This window comes from Chanodichthys erythropterus, chromosome 12 (genome assembly GCF_024489055.1).
Source record: "Chanodichthys erythropterus isolate Z2021 chromosome 12, ASM2448905v1, whole genome shotgun sequence".
Classification (NCBI taxonomy): domain Eukaryota; kingdom Metazoa; phylum Chordata; class Actinopteri; order Cypriniformes; family Xenocyprididae; genus Chanodichthys; species Chanodichthys erythropterus.
Window position 1 is genome coordinate 5,157,791 of NC_090232.1, and position 17,743 is coordinate 5,175,533.

The window sequence follows — 17,743 nt, forward strand, 5'->3', positions numbered from 1 at the left end:
TCCAAAAGGACAACGCCTCACACACACACACACACACACACACACACACACACACACACACACACACACCTCCCCTTCCTCTGGCTCAAGTCACTGAAAGTTATTCAAAACATATAATGTAACTTGTTAATCTATTGTTTTTCCCTTTTCATGTTTGGTATCATTTAATTTGTCTCAGTGCGATTGGTAAAACAGTCTCAATTTCACAGCAGTCACTAGAATTATGAAGAAGATGGAAAACTAAGGAAAATTCTGTCCCCTTTTTGGGTGGTGTCTCTTCTCCTCTCCCCCAAAACAGGTGTTGGTGTAATAAACATTTACGATCCTTTTGTTCTGGTTCTGGTATGAAAGGTAAAGAGCAAAGCAGTCTGAGGACATTCACCCATCCCTGTGTATATGCATTTCTTTGAGTAATCGATGTTATGCATTTAACATTTCTGAATTGGCTTTAATTGTCTAATTGTAATGTAATTGGCATGATATATTTTTACTTGACAAATAAAATGTTATATTTGGTTGATTCTGTATTATTCTTAATCCATTATTTCTAGTAGATCAAAGCGAAGGTATTACCTCAAATCTGTGTTCAGGATTGTTCATACGAAAGGTTTAATAGATGGAGCATGGGGCACGTCAATTAAGTCCATTTCGATTTCTGACAATCACTGCCTTAAATAAGTTGCAGTTTTCGTAAATATATCAAAACTATGCTTTTTGTTACGAGTAAGCAGAGCGTGACCGACTTAAAGGTAGATCTTTACCCTGCATCCAATGTTTAAGGTCAGACTGACGAGTTTGTGTCTGGGAAGAGCAAGTTGGCCAAAGTGACTCTTCTAAAGCGATACCGGGACTGCAGTGAACGAAATAATTGAAGATATAAGGTAATCAGAATATTCGAATATCTAAATTAATACATAACAAATGATTAATTTCTAATTGGAGACACAACCCTTAGAATAAGAATCATTTGAAATTGGAGTCAGACTTAATAGAGACGCTGAAAAGGCATACACGCGTTAACCTTCCCTGTCCTGTGGGAAACCGTCATTGGACCCATTAGGCGGGCCTTACACTATAAACAGAAGCAGTACAAATGGTCAAAAGGTCATGAATGTTGCATTTACGACTTTTTATTTTTATGGATGCAATGCTTAGTACAATTTTTTTTTTTTTTTTTTCAAAATTCGGGGATGATAGGTCGTTGTTATTATTTTTAATATTATTATTAGAATTATTATCATAATTTTCCTTCTTGCTTTCTTTTATTTTCATTTTGAAAAGCTTGCTGCTAAATGAGGAGGTCTATGCAATGTTAAAAAAGTATCATTTATACAATTTATTTTTAAAAAATCATGGTGGTACTAATATCAAGCATTGTAGTGTAAAAATAAGTGTAGTTAAATATACTGAAATATTTGAAATTCATAGTGGGTAATATAGATATACATATTGCAGACAATACAGGTAATTGACACAGAGGCCATTGATAATCTATAGCAGTATGTCTTTCTAATGAATACAACCACTAGATGGAGACAGAGGTGTGTTTAAAGCATTTTACAGAAGGTTTTTTGCCCATCTTTTTAAGAAATTGTTGTATTAAATTGAATAAAAATATTAATATAATTGTATTATATATATATATATATATATATATATATATATATATATATATATATATATATATATATATATATATATATATATATATATATATTTGTTTTTTTTTTTATAAATAAATTATATTATTAAATAACAAGTGAACATATATTATGAAATCCAATATAGTTACTAATGATAAGGTTTCAGCAGGCAAAAATAAATAAATAAATAAATAAATCTTGAGAATGAAATTAAATCAATTAGTAAAGATTTAAAAACAGAAAGTAGTAGGTGGACAGAGCAATTTAGGTCTGCTGTTATTATTGGATAGCATCCATTAGTTTACACAGTTAATTATGGTGCAACTTTGCAAAGAAAAACTCATAAAAAAAAGAACAACTCATCCTTCTCCCTTCAGCTGATTTTGTCACTCATAGCACGTTTCAGGCCCCGTGCTGCAGTTTGAACATGATGCTTTGGGTAGGATGAGTAATAGACCACTGTTTATTAACATTAATTTAGACAGGAAACCACAAACAGTGAGCATCACTTGTGTAGAGAAATGATAAAGGCTAAAAGCACAGTGTGAGTGTGTGTTTTGGTGGATGTCTTGGCATGCAGTGTCATAATAAGTTGTTCTTATTTTTTTTTAAATACAAATGAGAAAATGACTCTTTGGGACAGGAAATGTCTCGGTACAAGCTGTTCATGCCAGTTTGTGTCCAGTTGATAATAGTTATTATTACAGTTTAATGTGTTGTAGAGACCACATACAGACTTGTCTGTCCATTTGTTCACTGAATTTGGTGGCAGGATGTGTATTCAGTAACAAAATAAAACTTTCATTTGTGCAAGTGGACCGTATTGTCAAAAGAATATCTGTAATTATAAATCATGGAATATAGAGTATTAATAAGAGGTTAAATTACATTTTAGCCAGACTGCAGTTGCCGATTCAAACTGGATTGTAAATTAATTATGTAATGCAATACTGCTCTGTGTTTTGTTTCTTTGTTTTTGCAGCAAATGCTCTTACACAAGCTGTGCATGGAAGTTATATCATGCCTGCATGGTCATCGTAATGTGTCTGGTATGTAGGGAAAAAGATCCACATTGCTCTCAGACAAGAAACAGAGCAATCCCTGCTGTTTTACTGTGTGTGAGAGAGACGTTTCTGTTAATAAGCTTTGTTAACGAGTCTAGCTTGTTTACATAGTTCTGAGCATTGTTTACATAGTTTCCTTATACTGTTGTTGTGAAAATAAAGTCAAAAGTATGGCATTACCATGGATAAACAATGTTTACTCCTATGATGGTAATGCCATGGTGTTTGAAGAAGTTTACACTGTAATGCTATATCAAAGTACCATCTAATGAGATTTCAGGGCAGGACAGTCACATTTTTGATTGCCTATTGTATGCATAGTTTTCAAAAGAACTACAAGGATGTCTGTTATGTAATTCAGTCAATCATTTTTTGCAGGGTGAATCAACATGACTTAACTGAATAAAATCACTCAAAAAAAATATCACTTGGTGTGTCCTGATTCAAACATGCACTTTATTTGTTAATGCTGTGCTGTCTGTATACATTCACTTATGTAGATTGTAGTCATGTAGTCATTAGGTCATTAATTCATGTTTATAAATCAGAACAGAAAGAAAGTAACATTTAAAGCACTCACCCAAACAAATAGCAGCAAAACAAACTAGTGGCATGAAAGAGAATAACAACAAGAGTTCTTCCATCATTGAGAGGCATTTGTATAAAGAGCTTAACCTATCAATGTAAATAATGAAGAATTTATGACAGTATGGACGCCATTAGCAATCTGGGAACTCTAAAGCGCAAAGTATAGTTCACTTTTTACACGTAAATGAGGATCAGTGTACAGTGCATTTAACATGAATTTCATACACATCTGTACGCGAACCGCCGGATTTTTGTAACCGCACATATAAGTACACGCAGGTTGCAAATGCACATTTCATTTTTTTTTTTTTTTTTTTTTTTTTGCAGTAATTTGTTTATCCACAAGGTGGCAACCATGCCCTGGGCGTGTCGATTCACAAGGTAGTCAAAGAAAAACTGCATAAACAGAACAGACTGGAACGCATGCAAGCTACAGCGAAAATGGAGGCCTACATAGACGAGAGATTGTGCAAAAAGGGTTAGAAAGTACCCTCATTTGTACAACTGTAGCGTGAAAGAATACAAAGTTATTTACAAGGGTTGTAACTCATGGTGAGAGATTGCTCAAAACTGCGCATGTGTCGAATGGCTGTGTATGCATACGTGTCAAATGAAGTATACTTTCCAAAGCTGTGCCTTTGACTAAAAAAAAAAAACAAGTATAACCCAGGGCTTAACAAACACAACAATTGATATTCTGTTTATTTTTTTCTCTATAGTGAGCTTAATTCTGCCGTTTTGTTTTGTTTTTACTCATTGAATGTCTAAAAAATGAATAATGGAAGCCTCTTGCTTCTCAGTGCTTGTTTTGGAAAACTATTCAAAATCATAAATATCAGAATTCAAATACTTCTTGAAGCCATTGTATATACTGTATATAATTTTTTCTTTCTTTCCTTGATTATTACTTTCTTTTTTTAAGCAAGATGTAATAAGAATGTCACATGTTACAATTAGAATTTTGATGACTGTAAAAATCTATGACAGGCAGAAGAAGGTTCTAAATTCTGACTCTATTATCTTTCCCTCAGTGTGTTTCCTGTGTAGAGGAGCTCTTTTAGAACAACTCTAACTGCATGTCATGTTGTTGTTAACCTATGTTTATGAATATGCATCTTAGTAACTTAAATTTCAAATCAGAAATACTTTGCAGGTTTTTTTGCTGCCAGAAATGGAGCTCTTATCAGTCAGGTATAGTTTCCAGACTGTTGATGTTTTCCCTGTCACCAAAACAGTCTGGCACATGTGTCGAAACCCAACAGTCAGCGTCATCCAAAGAGGGAGATAAGAGATCTTTGGAATTATGTTTACTGTATTTCACTTCCTATTGAAAAACTGTAAGGAATAGTGCAGGATTTCTGGATATCATCCTATTTGATTTATGGATGAAGAATAGACCAATTATTCCATAAAGACTACCAGGGGAGAGTTTCAACTTAAGGTTCTTAGTTGTTTCATTTAAGCACCAATTCTGTCTCAGAGGTTTCTTGTAAAATTCCTCAGGAGAAATAAAATTTGACACAAATGAGACAATAATTGTTGAATAAAGTCAGAGAGCTAATTTTAAAACAAACCTTTTAAAGTAACAGAAAAATGGTCTTTGTTTGCTTATCAGCATCTTGAGTCATTAATCTCCACAGTGATCTCAAGCTCTGAGGAACAGGCTGTTCTCTGAGCAGATGGTTTTTCATCATGGCTTGAATGGACAAATACAGCTGCTGATTGTCAGACATGAATGATCATTGAGACAGGAGAACAGTGCTGGACCCAGAGGAAACCTGTATTGCATAGAGGTTTATCTGTCATTGCTCAGCAGATTGTGTATGGAGTTATCAGTTGTGGTTGATCTATCAACTTTGTTTCAGATGTTGCTGGCATACGGTAAAGATAAAAAATTTCCATCTGCTGGTCTTGAGATATATTTGGTGAGAAATGTTTGAGAAGTGTTTGAGATCTCTTGACTTTTCTATGTAAACAAATGCGGAAAATATTTAATGATTGAGAATGGAGAAATGTTGAGAAATGTTCTCTAAAAGATGCCTAATTTGTGTCATTATAAGTACTCAAGAACGGTGTTGGGGGGAAAAGCATTACATGTAACTTAAGTTACGTAATCAGATTACTTTTTCAAGTAACTAGTAAAGTAACGCATTACTTTTTCAATTTACAACAAAGTTATTTTTTCAAACAAGTAAAGTAAGTTACTTTTTCACATGTATTGACTGAGCTCTCCTGTCCCCATGATGAGAGAAATAAAGTTCAGAGGTGTTGTGTGCGCTGTGTGAACATGATGGTATTGTTGTTCTAGACTAAATGTGCACATGTATTTACTCATTTAATTTGCACAAAACGTATTCAGTATTCCTCAAAATGAATATAAACAGTGAAATGCAATCTCAGAATTGTATGCAAACCTGTAATAATTAACTATATTAAATTGCACAAATATACTTTATGCATTTAATCTCACTTTATTAGAGGATTAGTTCACTTTCAAATGAAAATTAGCCCAAGATTTACTCACCCTCAAGCCATCCTAGGTGTATATGACTTTCTTCTTTCTGATGAACACAATCAGGGGTATATTAATAAATATCCTGACGCATACAAGCTTTATAATGGCAGTGAACAGGGGTCACAAGTATGAGCTGAAGAAAGTGCTTCCATCCACATCCATCCATCATAAACATACTCCACACGGCTCCAGGGGTTAATAAAGGCCTGAAGCGAAGCAATGCATTTATGTAAAAAAAATCCATATTTAACAAGTTATGAAGTAAAATATCTAGCTTCCGCCAGACCACGTTCCGTATTCAGCGTACGAAGAAAGTGTAAAACTCTTGCAGTTCAAAAAGTTTATGCTATGTCCTACGCCTTCCCTATTCAACTTACGGAAAAAGTGTAACTGACGCGACACCAGTTTACGCTTTCTTTGTAACTTTAGATTAGACAAAAATGACTTTAGATTAAATGTAGAAATAAGAGTGTTGAACTTCCATCTCCTGTATCCTATTCTTCTTTAACCCAGAAATGGCAGGACAGATGAAAGGTTTATTTGAGCTGCGCCCTCTACTGTACAGGAGTGAATTTGCATTTCCTTCTGCCTGAGGCTTATTCACTTCACTTTTGGTGTCAAAGGGCCTTAACATTTGCTAAAAACACAAACAAGCAAGCCCAGCCCAAATGAGAAAAAGTAGCAGAAATGTTACATATTATAGTACTTTCCATTAAAAGTAACTAAGTAATGCAATGGGAGAAATATGCTTTAGAAAAATATTGGTGGCAAGCTGTTGTATCAATGCATTACATGCACATGCCTTCATATGACACTTGATGTTTAGTCTACAGACTCTGTTTTGGTAAACAAAGACTCATCTCATGCTCATTTTTGTAATGTACCACCATGTGAATGATAATCCCTTAAAAACAAGTGTCTGAATGAACAAGTGGAATTTTGCATTGACTTTGTCTCACATTCTCCCTCGAATGTCTTTAAAAATAGGCACACGAGACTGTACGTTCAATGGTTAAATGTTCTGCTGGGTAATTTTACTGCACTGAACCGCGATGATGTCACACCTTCTGGAAGTCTCGTGGCACTTCCCGCTTGTAGCTCATGGGCCGTGTCTCCTCTCCGGCTCTTTGTTTGACTGAGGAAACAAACTGTACCTCACATAACCACATTAAACAGCAGGCTTATTTGGTTGGCCTTGTCCTGCCAGTTTAGTCTTACCCAATGTTGTCGCTGTCTGAGGTTTGACCATCGCTCACTGTACGCTAACACATACTGTACGCTTTAAAAAACCACGGACAGATGGAAAGTATTTATTTTCTCTCTTGGCTCTCGTCTAACAAATCCAGACTTGTTTGCACTCAGTCTGCTTATTAGGTTATGTAAGACTCACTTCCCTTAGAAAAGCGGGAGTGATACACACATCACAGCACCCGTGGGCTCTATATTATGAGTGATCATAAACATTACCTTTCATCACCTTTCGTAGGCAATCCGACTGATACAGAATGATTGTGAATGTGATATTGGTTTTATACAGAGTTTAATACAAAAAACAAGAGATTAATAAAGATTAATTTATATTTTAGACACAATTTTGTTATTTTGTGTACGTTTGCTTCTGCAATGAAAATAGTTCCAAACAACGTTAAAAAACAAACAAACAAACAAAAAACAGTAGATACGTTGCTGAATTAAAGGTACAATTTGTGATATTTTTTTCCGCTAGAGGTCGCTAGAAGCCTATTCAAAACAAAGGCGTAGTTTGATGACGCCAAGTTTTAGAGCAGAAACTTGGGACATGTGGTGTCCATCTCAACGGACGGTGCAAAGAATAGGGATTGGAGTCTGGAAGAACTCATGTTTGTGGATGCGATTATTAACGTTACTGTAGTATGAAGCAGAGCAGGACCGAGTGTTGTAGAGCTGAACGAGGAGCTGGAGCGATTGATCAACACACGCCTCACGAGCAGCGGGACTTTTATTATGACACAGTCACCGGCGCCGCTTCCGCTTTTCCGGTCATGAGTTTACGGGAGCTGTCCTTGTCGACAGAACCAGCGGCAGATGGTAAACAGTAATTATGTTCCATAAATAAGTAACACAATCCACCATAAAACGTGCAAGAAGTAAATAAGGAACTGCTTGAAGCGAGCTAGTGGTTTGCTGGACGCTAGACACTACTTCCGCATTTGTCCACGGCACTGTTGTCATGTGGTTTCTACGTCAGTAAAGGCGGTAACAAAGTTAACTGACGTCATTGACAGGCGACTGCACCGCCCCGTGTCACGGTTTAGAATGGGACTTTTTTCATGATTTACAAGTAGTTGAAAACATTAGAGATATTGTTTGTAATCAGCTGGACAAAATATATAACACTAGCCTAGTGGTTTTTGGATATTTTACTGAAAAATTTTTACATATTGTACCTTTAATCAGTTGTTTTTGAACAAATCGGTTTATTAATCAGTGAGTCCATCATAAAGACAGGTGTTTTGTTTATGAATTAATTAGTGATGTTGAACAATTTTGTAGAATTAATGATTTCATATTTCGCCAATACAGACAGTTCCTGAGAGAATGAGTGTTTTTAAATGGATTGGTTGAACGAATGATTCAATGACTCAGTCACTCGATTCTTTCCTAAATAAATCTGTGTTTTTGAAAGAAATAATTGAATGAATGATTTATGAATGATTCACTAGTCCTAGAATTTTGGCCCGATCAGAACCAAACAATTACAGTGAGATTATCTGGAGTCTGATAATTATTGGAGTCAGTAATTATCAAAAAAAGACATTTTGATTCACAATCCCTAAGGGCCGCCAAAACGTTCTAAGTGGGTGGAGCCACTTTTACTAAAATGGCTATATCTCATGAATGGAGATATTTTCACCAAACTCTGCACGCCTATGTAAAAGATCATTTTATGGTTGCATGAAAAAGAATGCGGTGACTGTGGCCACTTGGTGGTGCTATAACAGGAAAAACACATGAAAACGACTATAAAGGATTGTGTATAGCATGCTCAGAACTTTGCATCATTAGGTGAGCATATGCGGCACATGATTCTAAAGAAGTATGCAAACTTTTATGGAGAATGGACGGTGCTATAACTGTTAAAAAGCTTAAAAAACATATTTCCTGTGGTAAATTGCCTGTATTGGCTGTGAATGGTCTTTTGCTTCTATGATTTAAGTGGTTACATGCTTGCTAAATAAAACATGATACTTTTTTACATATTGGCTTAATGTGTAAAATGCTTGAACCATGATAATTGCTGCTCGCAGCTATATTTTTATTTATAATTGCTAATCAGCCATTTCTTGCAGTTCACCAACAGATTCCATAAATATTCCAATAGTTAGACAAAAGCTGATAAAGATTGGAAAATATGCAATAACGCACACAAGAAATATTTACATTTGCATGAAATGATATTTATATAATTGTATGAGCAACAAATCTAGAGCTGAACTGCCCTTTTTAAGTTAGAGTAGGATGTTATCAGAATATTAGTTTCGAATGAATATTAGCGCAGGCAACTTTGTTTTTCTATAACATGTATCGTTATTGAGTTCTCTGCACAGTTTTTGAACAGTTTTATGAAGATAAAACCTGTGAAATACCAGTAAGCACCTACACATGGAAAATGTCTGGCAATACACTCATGCAAAATGCAAAACAAGTCCCTGCAGTAATTCCCTCCCGAAACAGGAGTGGTGGTTGCTGGGAAATACCTTAATTAGTACCGGGTCTACGCCTCCCACAGACAGACAGAGTCTGAGTCATGTGAAGGAGCGCAAAAATGACTCCGCTCCAATTGAGAGAAACTTTCACACCACCGTTAAGAGTCCAACAAAAGCCAGCATGCTGACTGCTGTTTGCATTTCCCCTTTTTTGTCCTTCTGGAGTTCCTGTGTTAAAAGGAGAGTCCAGGGTGCGGTTGGCGATTGGCTTCGTTTTGGAAGTGTGCGAGTGTGCAGCATCGGAACTTTTCAATTCCTAAAATACTGTGATGAATTTATGGTGAGATCCTGAACCCAACTGAACCCAGAAAACAGGCCCATGTTAAATACTGTGTCCTGTGTCAAGCTTTATTTTCAACATGTCAGTGGCTCTCATACGATACCGTTATCGCTCAATACAAATATGCTCTGCAACAAAAGCCTACTAACTTTGCAATTCCAAGGCATTCACTGGACTCAGTGTGACCTTTATGAGTATAATGGGAAAATGGCACTGGAATGTGCATTTGCAAAAACTAGCTTGGCATTAGGGAGCAAACCATTGCCAAGCAGAGTAAATGACTCAATAGGTTCAGTAAGAAAAAACTGCATCGTGGTGTTTATTGTAATACAATTTTTGTTCAACATGTACCATGGACACATCCTGGTTTTTAGACACATACCATGGAGTTCCAACTAAATGCATGTACAAACCCGATTCCGAAAAAGTTGGGACACTGTACAAATTGTGAATAAAAATGCAATGATGTGGAAGTTTCAAATTTCAATATTTTATTCAGAATACAACATAGATGACATATCAAATGTTTAAACTGAGAAAATGTATCATTGTAAGGGAAAAATAAGTTGATTTTAAATTTCATGGAATCAACACATCTCAAAAAAGTTGGACAAGGCCATGTTTATCACTGTGTGGCATCCCCTCTTCTTTTTATAACAGTCTGCAAACGTCTGGGGACTGAGGAGACAAGTTACTCAAGTTTAGGAATAGGAATGTTGTCCCATTCTTGTCTAATACAGGCTTCTAGATGCTCAACTGTCTTAGGTCTTCTTTGTCGCATCTTTCTCTTTATGATGCACCAAATGTTTTCTATGGGTAAAAGATCTGGACTGCAGGCTGGCAATTTCAGTACCCGGATCCTTCTTCTACACAGCCATGATGTTGTAACTGATGCAGTATGTGGTCTGGCATTGTCATGTTGGAAAATCCAAGGTCTTCCCTGAAAGAGACGACGTCTGGATGGGAGCATATGTTGTTCTAGAACTTGGATATACCTTTCAGCATTGATGGTGCCTTTCCAGATGTGTAAGCTGCCCATGCCACACGCACTCATGCAACCCCATACCATCAGAGATGCAGGCTTCTGAACTGAGCGCTGATAACAACTTGGGTTGTCCTTGTCCTCTTTAGTCCGGATGACATGGCATCCCAGTTTTCCAAAAAGAGCTTCAAATTTTGATTCGTCTGACCACAGAACAGTTTTCCACTTTGCCACAGTCCATTTTAAATGAGCCTTGGCCCAGAGAAAACGCCTGCGTTTCTGGATCATGTTTAGATATGGCTTCTTTTTTGATCTATAGTTTTAGCCGGCAACGGCGAATGGCACGGTGGATTGTGTTCACCAACAGTGTTTTCTGGAAGTATTCCTGAGCCCATGTTGTGATTTCCATTACAGTAGCATTCCTGTATGTGATGCAGTGCCATCTAAGGGCCCGAAGATCACGGCATCCAGTATGGTTTTCCAGCCTTGACCCTTAAGCACAGAGATTGTTCCTGATTCTCTGAATCTTTGGATGATATTATGCACTGTAGATGATGATAACTTCAAACTCTTTGCAATTTTTCTCTGAGAAACTCCTTTCTGATATTGCTCCACTATTTTTTGCTGCAACATTGGTGGAATTGGTGATCCTCTGCCCATCTTGACTTCTGAGAAACACTGCCACTCTGAGAGGCTCTTTTTATACCCAATTATGTTGCCAATCGACCTAATAAGTTGCAAATTGGTCCTCCAGCTGTTCCTTATATGTACATTTAACTTTTCCGGCCTCTTATTGCTACCTGTCCCAACTTTTTTGGAATGTGTAGCTCTCATGAAATCCAAAATGAGCCAATATTTGGCATGACATTTCAAAATGTCTCACTTTCAACATTTGATATGTTATCTATATTCTATTGTGAATAAAATATAAGTTTATGAGATTTGTAAATTATTGAATTACATTTTTATTCACAATTTGTACAGGGTCCCAACTTTTTTGGAATAGGGTTTGTATATAGTACTGATACCATCTGCCTTTGCCACAATGTTTTTTTTAAAGTTTGTTCCACTCAGTAAGGGCTGAGCTATTTCACAATAAAAACAATAATAAAAAGCAATAATAAAAAGCAATAATTCTGATCAAATCAATTCTGATCAATTACTGAGAAACTGCTTCACATTTGTTTTTAACATGACATGACTTGCAAATGTTTTGTCTTCATTTGTAATAAATTAATAGCATTTGCTTAGGGAAAGACCCAGGTACAATTCAACTTCTGTAAAATTCTGTGGAAAAAAAGTTGTCTATTGTTTGTTAAAAAATAAATTAATAAATAAAGAATTATTGTGTTTACAGTAATGGACTTAAAGTGGAACTATTTGGAGAGAGGAATTGTATAGAAACAATTTAAAATGACTTTTTAGAGAATTTTCTCAGAATTATAAGATATAAACTCGCAATAACTATAAGTAGGCTACTTGTTTCCATGATTAGATGAATCACAGCCGAGCATGTGATTGGTGAAGATTGTTTTCATGTTTTTGGCTAGAAGAGATTCAGATGTCTAAACCTTACTTTCAAGCATTTTGTGTGGTCCGTAAGTTAATATTTGCTTATTTTAAATTAGGCATGCATGAAGACTGGCTGTTTATCAGAGAAAATGTGCTGTAAACAAGGTTAACTTCAGGGAGCAAGTGTTTCATGTTCACTAAAGTCTTCAATGCTCTTGTGTTTGGTGTAAAGTTTGCTATCCTTTGAATTTTGTTCTCCAGACAAACAAACTGAAGTTTTTAGGATCAAGCCTTAAACAAGCTGATTATCTCATTTGTAAATAGTCTGGAAGCTGAAATACTAGGGCGTCCACAACACAAATGTACAGCTGTTGGGTTACGTCACCTACAGATAGAAATGACATCTGAAACAAATTGTCCTGATAAATGATGAAAAGCTGAGCTTGCTCAGCTGTGAACAATCTCCTTGGCTCTTTTGGCTTCTCTCACTGGATGTAATAAAACATTCATTTCCAGTTAATGCAGTAAGATTTCTGGGTAATCATACTCTTTCTGAATGCAACCATTAACCCATTTGTGCCCAAATTTTTCTGAATGGTTTCATGCATGTAGTCCTGTTAATAGTGTCCTATGTGAACATGTTCTGCATTTATTTTTCCCAGGTTTTTTTTTTTTTTTTTTTCTTAAAAAACGTGTTTGAATGTGCGGCAACTGTTACCGGTGGGCAAATATGTTGTATGCACCCCTCAATGTAAAATTTGAATAGGAGGAGAACATTTATGCATCTAACTCAAAATAACTGCTTTCAACAAATCAACAGATCAATCAAAGTCGAAGAACATTCAATGTGAACACAAAAAAAGTTGCATCTAGCTTATAATTTCTTGAATATGAAAACACAACAAACAACAAATCCATTAGTCTTAACCCTTTGATGCATAAGCTATGAAAACCCCTTCTAATGCATAACATGGGTCAAAAATGACCCGTATTCATTTTCTATGGTATTTCAGTTATGACTGAGTGTTTCTTCGCTGAATCTTTGAAAGAAATGTATTTTATCATTTATTTATTCCAGGTATTCCTTAAATATCTTGTTTTTGATTTTAACAAATCATTGTTTTTATTTTTTCTTTCTTTTTTTATAAACAAACACAGCTTTTGTATTTCTACATCAATTTTACACACATGGGTCAAAAATGACCCATATAGAAACCTTTGCAAATTTTCACAAGTAGGAACATATTTACTGCAGACAACTGTTCATCCACCACACATTTCACCTCTCAACATGGCTGCTTTTGTATATTTGATGGATGAAAGTCATATTATATTTCATATAATATAGGCTATATATTATATTTCATAATTTGTATTTTTTGTCATAAACCAATGCTACTGGTCACTTTTTAAATCTATCGGTGTTCCTGAAAAGTAACAGTTTTGAACAAGGTTTCTGTCCAACAGTGAAAATATATAATAAGTGAATCGATCAACAGTGCTTTTGATTTTCTTTATCTAGAGTGTTAGCGGCTGGTCCTCAACAGAACTGAGGTGGATGATGACATCACTGTAAAAAAAGCTGAAAGTTTACTTTGCGAACAGTCGAACACAATTTAAATGTGTATGTGCAGGTTGCACATACACAGTTACAGAAATCCGGCGGAAATTATAAAAAGTTACAAAAATCTGTATGCTGATCCTCACATATGCATACAAAAGTGAAGTATACTTTGGCCTTTAGAATGTTAATGACACACACACAAAAAAAAATCATTCAAAAAGAAAGGAAAAATTTAAATAAGGAATTGTTTATTGAGTAATAGATGGAATAATGAATGATAAAATACATTTCTTTTAAATATTCAGCAAAGAAACACTCAACCGTTATTAAAATTACATAGGAAATGAATACGGGTCATTTTTGACCCATGTTGCGCATTAGAAGGGTAGTGATACAAAAAGGATTTTTATTAAAAAAGTAAGAAAGAAAAAATTTAAATGAGGATTTGTTATGATCAAAAACAAGTTAATTGAGGAATACCTGGAATATTGAATGATGAAATTAATTTCTTGCAAAGATATAGAAAATAAAATCTCAGCCGGGTCATTTTTGACCCATGTTATGCATCAAAGGGTTAAAGTGGTGGAACATAGTGCCGAACAAAGTGCAGCCATTAAGTTGCTCTAACAGAGCATTGTGAATCAAAAAAGTTAAATTACATCATTCATTTGAAAAAAAAAAAATAAATACATCTATATGTGACCCTGGACCACAAAGCCAGTCAGAAGTCGGTAGCTATAGCCAACAATACAATGTTTGGGTCAAAATTATTGTTTTTTTTCTTTTATGGCAAAAAATCATTAGGATATAAAGTAAAGATCATGTTCTGTGAAGATATTTTGTAAATTTTCTACTGTAAATATATAAAAAAATATTTTTTGTGAGTGGATATACATGGCTAATGACTTCATTTGGACAACTTTAAGGCAATTATCTCAATATTTCAATTTTTTTTGCACCTTCAGATTGCAGATTTTCAAATAGTTGAGTCTCGGCCAAATGTCCTATCCTAACAAACCATACATCAATGGAAAGCTTATATATATATATTCACCTTTCAGATGATGTATAAATCTTAATTTCAAAGAATTGACCCTTATGAATGGTTTTGTAGTCCAGGGTCACATATAACAAACAAACAAAAAATAAATGAATTAAAAAATAAATGAATTAACAAATAACAATATATAATATATAACAATATAAAATATTATGAAAACAAAATCACTAAACAAGACCAATAACCTTGATTTATTAACCCATTAAACACAGTATACCCCATTTCCCCATGATATATGTACTTACAAGTCATTTGCCCACCGGCAACTATAGTTGCTGCTTGGACTTTTGAGTAAGTATACAAAAAAACTATAGATCTCTTGTAAGATTTGTTTTGTTTGGATGATTCTAGAGACCCTCATGATTACGTATATATATATATATATATATATATATATATATATATATATATATATATATATCTATATATATATATATATATGTATATATATATATATATATATATATATATGTATATATGTATATATATATATATATATATATATATATATATATATATGTATATATGTATATATATATATATATATATATATATATATATATATATATATATATATATATATATATATATATATATATATATATATATATATATATATATATATATATATATATATATATATCTATCTATATGTCAACAAAAAAATTCTAATGTTAACATGAAAATTACTTTTCTTTGGGGAGGTTTGCATTCACTATGCTTCCTGGAAGTAGGGGTAGGAAGTTGACAGCCTCATGTCACAGGAAAGAAGTGAATACCTTTTTTTTTTTGTTCTTGAATGAAATCCTTAATTTAGATGTTTTCTTGCATGTCATTGAGAAATAAAACATGGAAAACATCTAGAAAAAAAACTTACAAAAGGAAAATTACAACCATACACTGCGGCAACTATAGTTGCTGGTAGGCTAAAATGGGTTAAAGCTTTATTTTTGTCAGTCCTTATGTGATTTGATTTGCAACATTTATGCTTAAAAGATGCTTTTGTGATTGGCCATACAAATCAACATTAGATGACAAGCACTAATACAGCTTCAACTAGAGTATTGCAGAAAAGATTATTAGCAGAGCATTCATTAACTTGCCTTTGGTTGGATGTGATGACTCAGGACATTTTTGCTCTTGGCTAGCAGAGAAAACACAGACAGCTTTGCCCATTTTAGGCATTTCTCTTTCACCCCAACCTGTGTGTGTGTGTCTGTACATTTGGAGAACAGAGAACACTATTAGTACCAGCGGATGGTCGGGTCATACTATCATCACTCACTAAATCAACATCACATGGGCATGAAACTGTGGCCTGGTCTGGGTAAAATGACCTGAATGTTGCCAAATAAAGAGAGACCACAGTCATCAGGAAGGACAGCAAGAGTAGACAGTGTTCACTAACAAAGAATTGTTTGGCGAGTAGATTTCATCATCTATGATACTTATAAGATATAATGATGAAATCTAAGTTGTATATTACAATTTAAAATGAGGGCGTATAAAGGACTATTTGAAAAATGTGTGTAGGGGGCTTGAATGCATGACTCAATAAAAAATTATTGAGGGGACAAACTTAGACCTTTCTATAATTTATAATGGTTGTTACGCCCCTGAAAATGATTATATTTAGATATTGTTAATTACTGTGTTTATATTTAACAATACAGTGGCCCTGAAAAGTATTTAGACACATGCACCATATGTAAAACTGAAAGCATTGGATATAAAAAAAGAAAATCAAACCAACTGGCATTTGCAGACAAATTATGCTTTTCTCTTTTCTCTCTCTCTATCATTTCTGAGCCATTTTTGCAATGACTTTTAACCCAGAGTTCTCATAGTAATAGTGGATGCACAGAATGAAGTCAGTTCTCCATCGCCCTCACTGACTGTATTAATGCATTTCACAACCACAGAGTGTTCAAAAATTAATATCTGTTGTATAATCATTTAACAACTATTTTTGTGATATGAGAAAAGTGTTTGTGCTAATTTTCTTTAAATTAAATGCCACTTGCTTGGATGTTTTAAAATGATATTCATATATTTAAGGGGCTGTTTACATGACACCGTTTTAAACTAAAAATGTAAAAGTTTTTATGCCGTTTGGCTAGGGGTGTAACGGTACATGTATTCATCCCGAACAGTCACAGTACGGACGTCATGGTTCGGTGCATGCAATCAGGCGATGAATGTAGTCAGTCACAGGCGATACACACTCTAATCCAGAAGGGGGCGCACACAGTAATGCAACACTGTTTGCTAACCGCCACAACAGGAAAAAGTGCAGAAGAAGATGAACAGATGATCTATGCATAAATAAGTTTTATCTCTTATCCAGTGGTTCAACCACAAAAATACACCAATAAAACAGCTTGAGAATAATATCTCATGCAGCATTACATTTACCTCAGGCAAGTCATTTAGTGTCCACAGCATACTAGTTCACTAGTGAAATGAACTCTAGAGAGGAGCATATCACTAAATACATGCACTTTATTAGAAAAAAATGTGAATTTGTGAAAACGGTGACCTCATGCGCATGCGTAGTGTTTCTTGACAAAGTGACACCGCCAACTACTGGCCTGGCAGCAGAATACAGGGTTTTTAGTCATTTACAAGGATCTGTGTGAACGGGATCACTTTGACAATGGTGTCGCAAAAAATGCAAAAGAAAAACTTTTCTGTTTTTAATACATCATTGTCATGTAAACATACCTTAAGTGTGGTTAAGGTGTCCAAATATCTTTTTGGGTTACTGTATATAGCTAAATATACACATA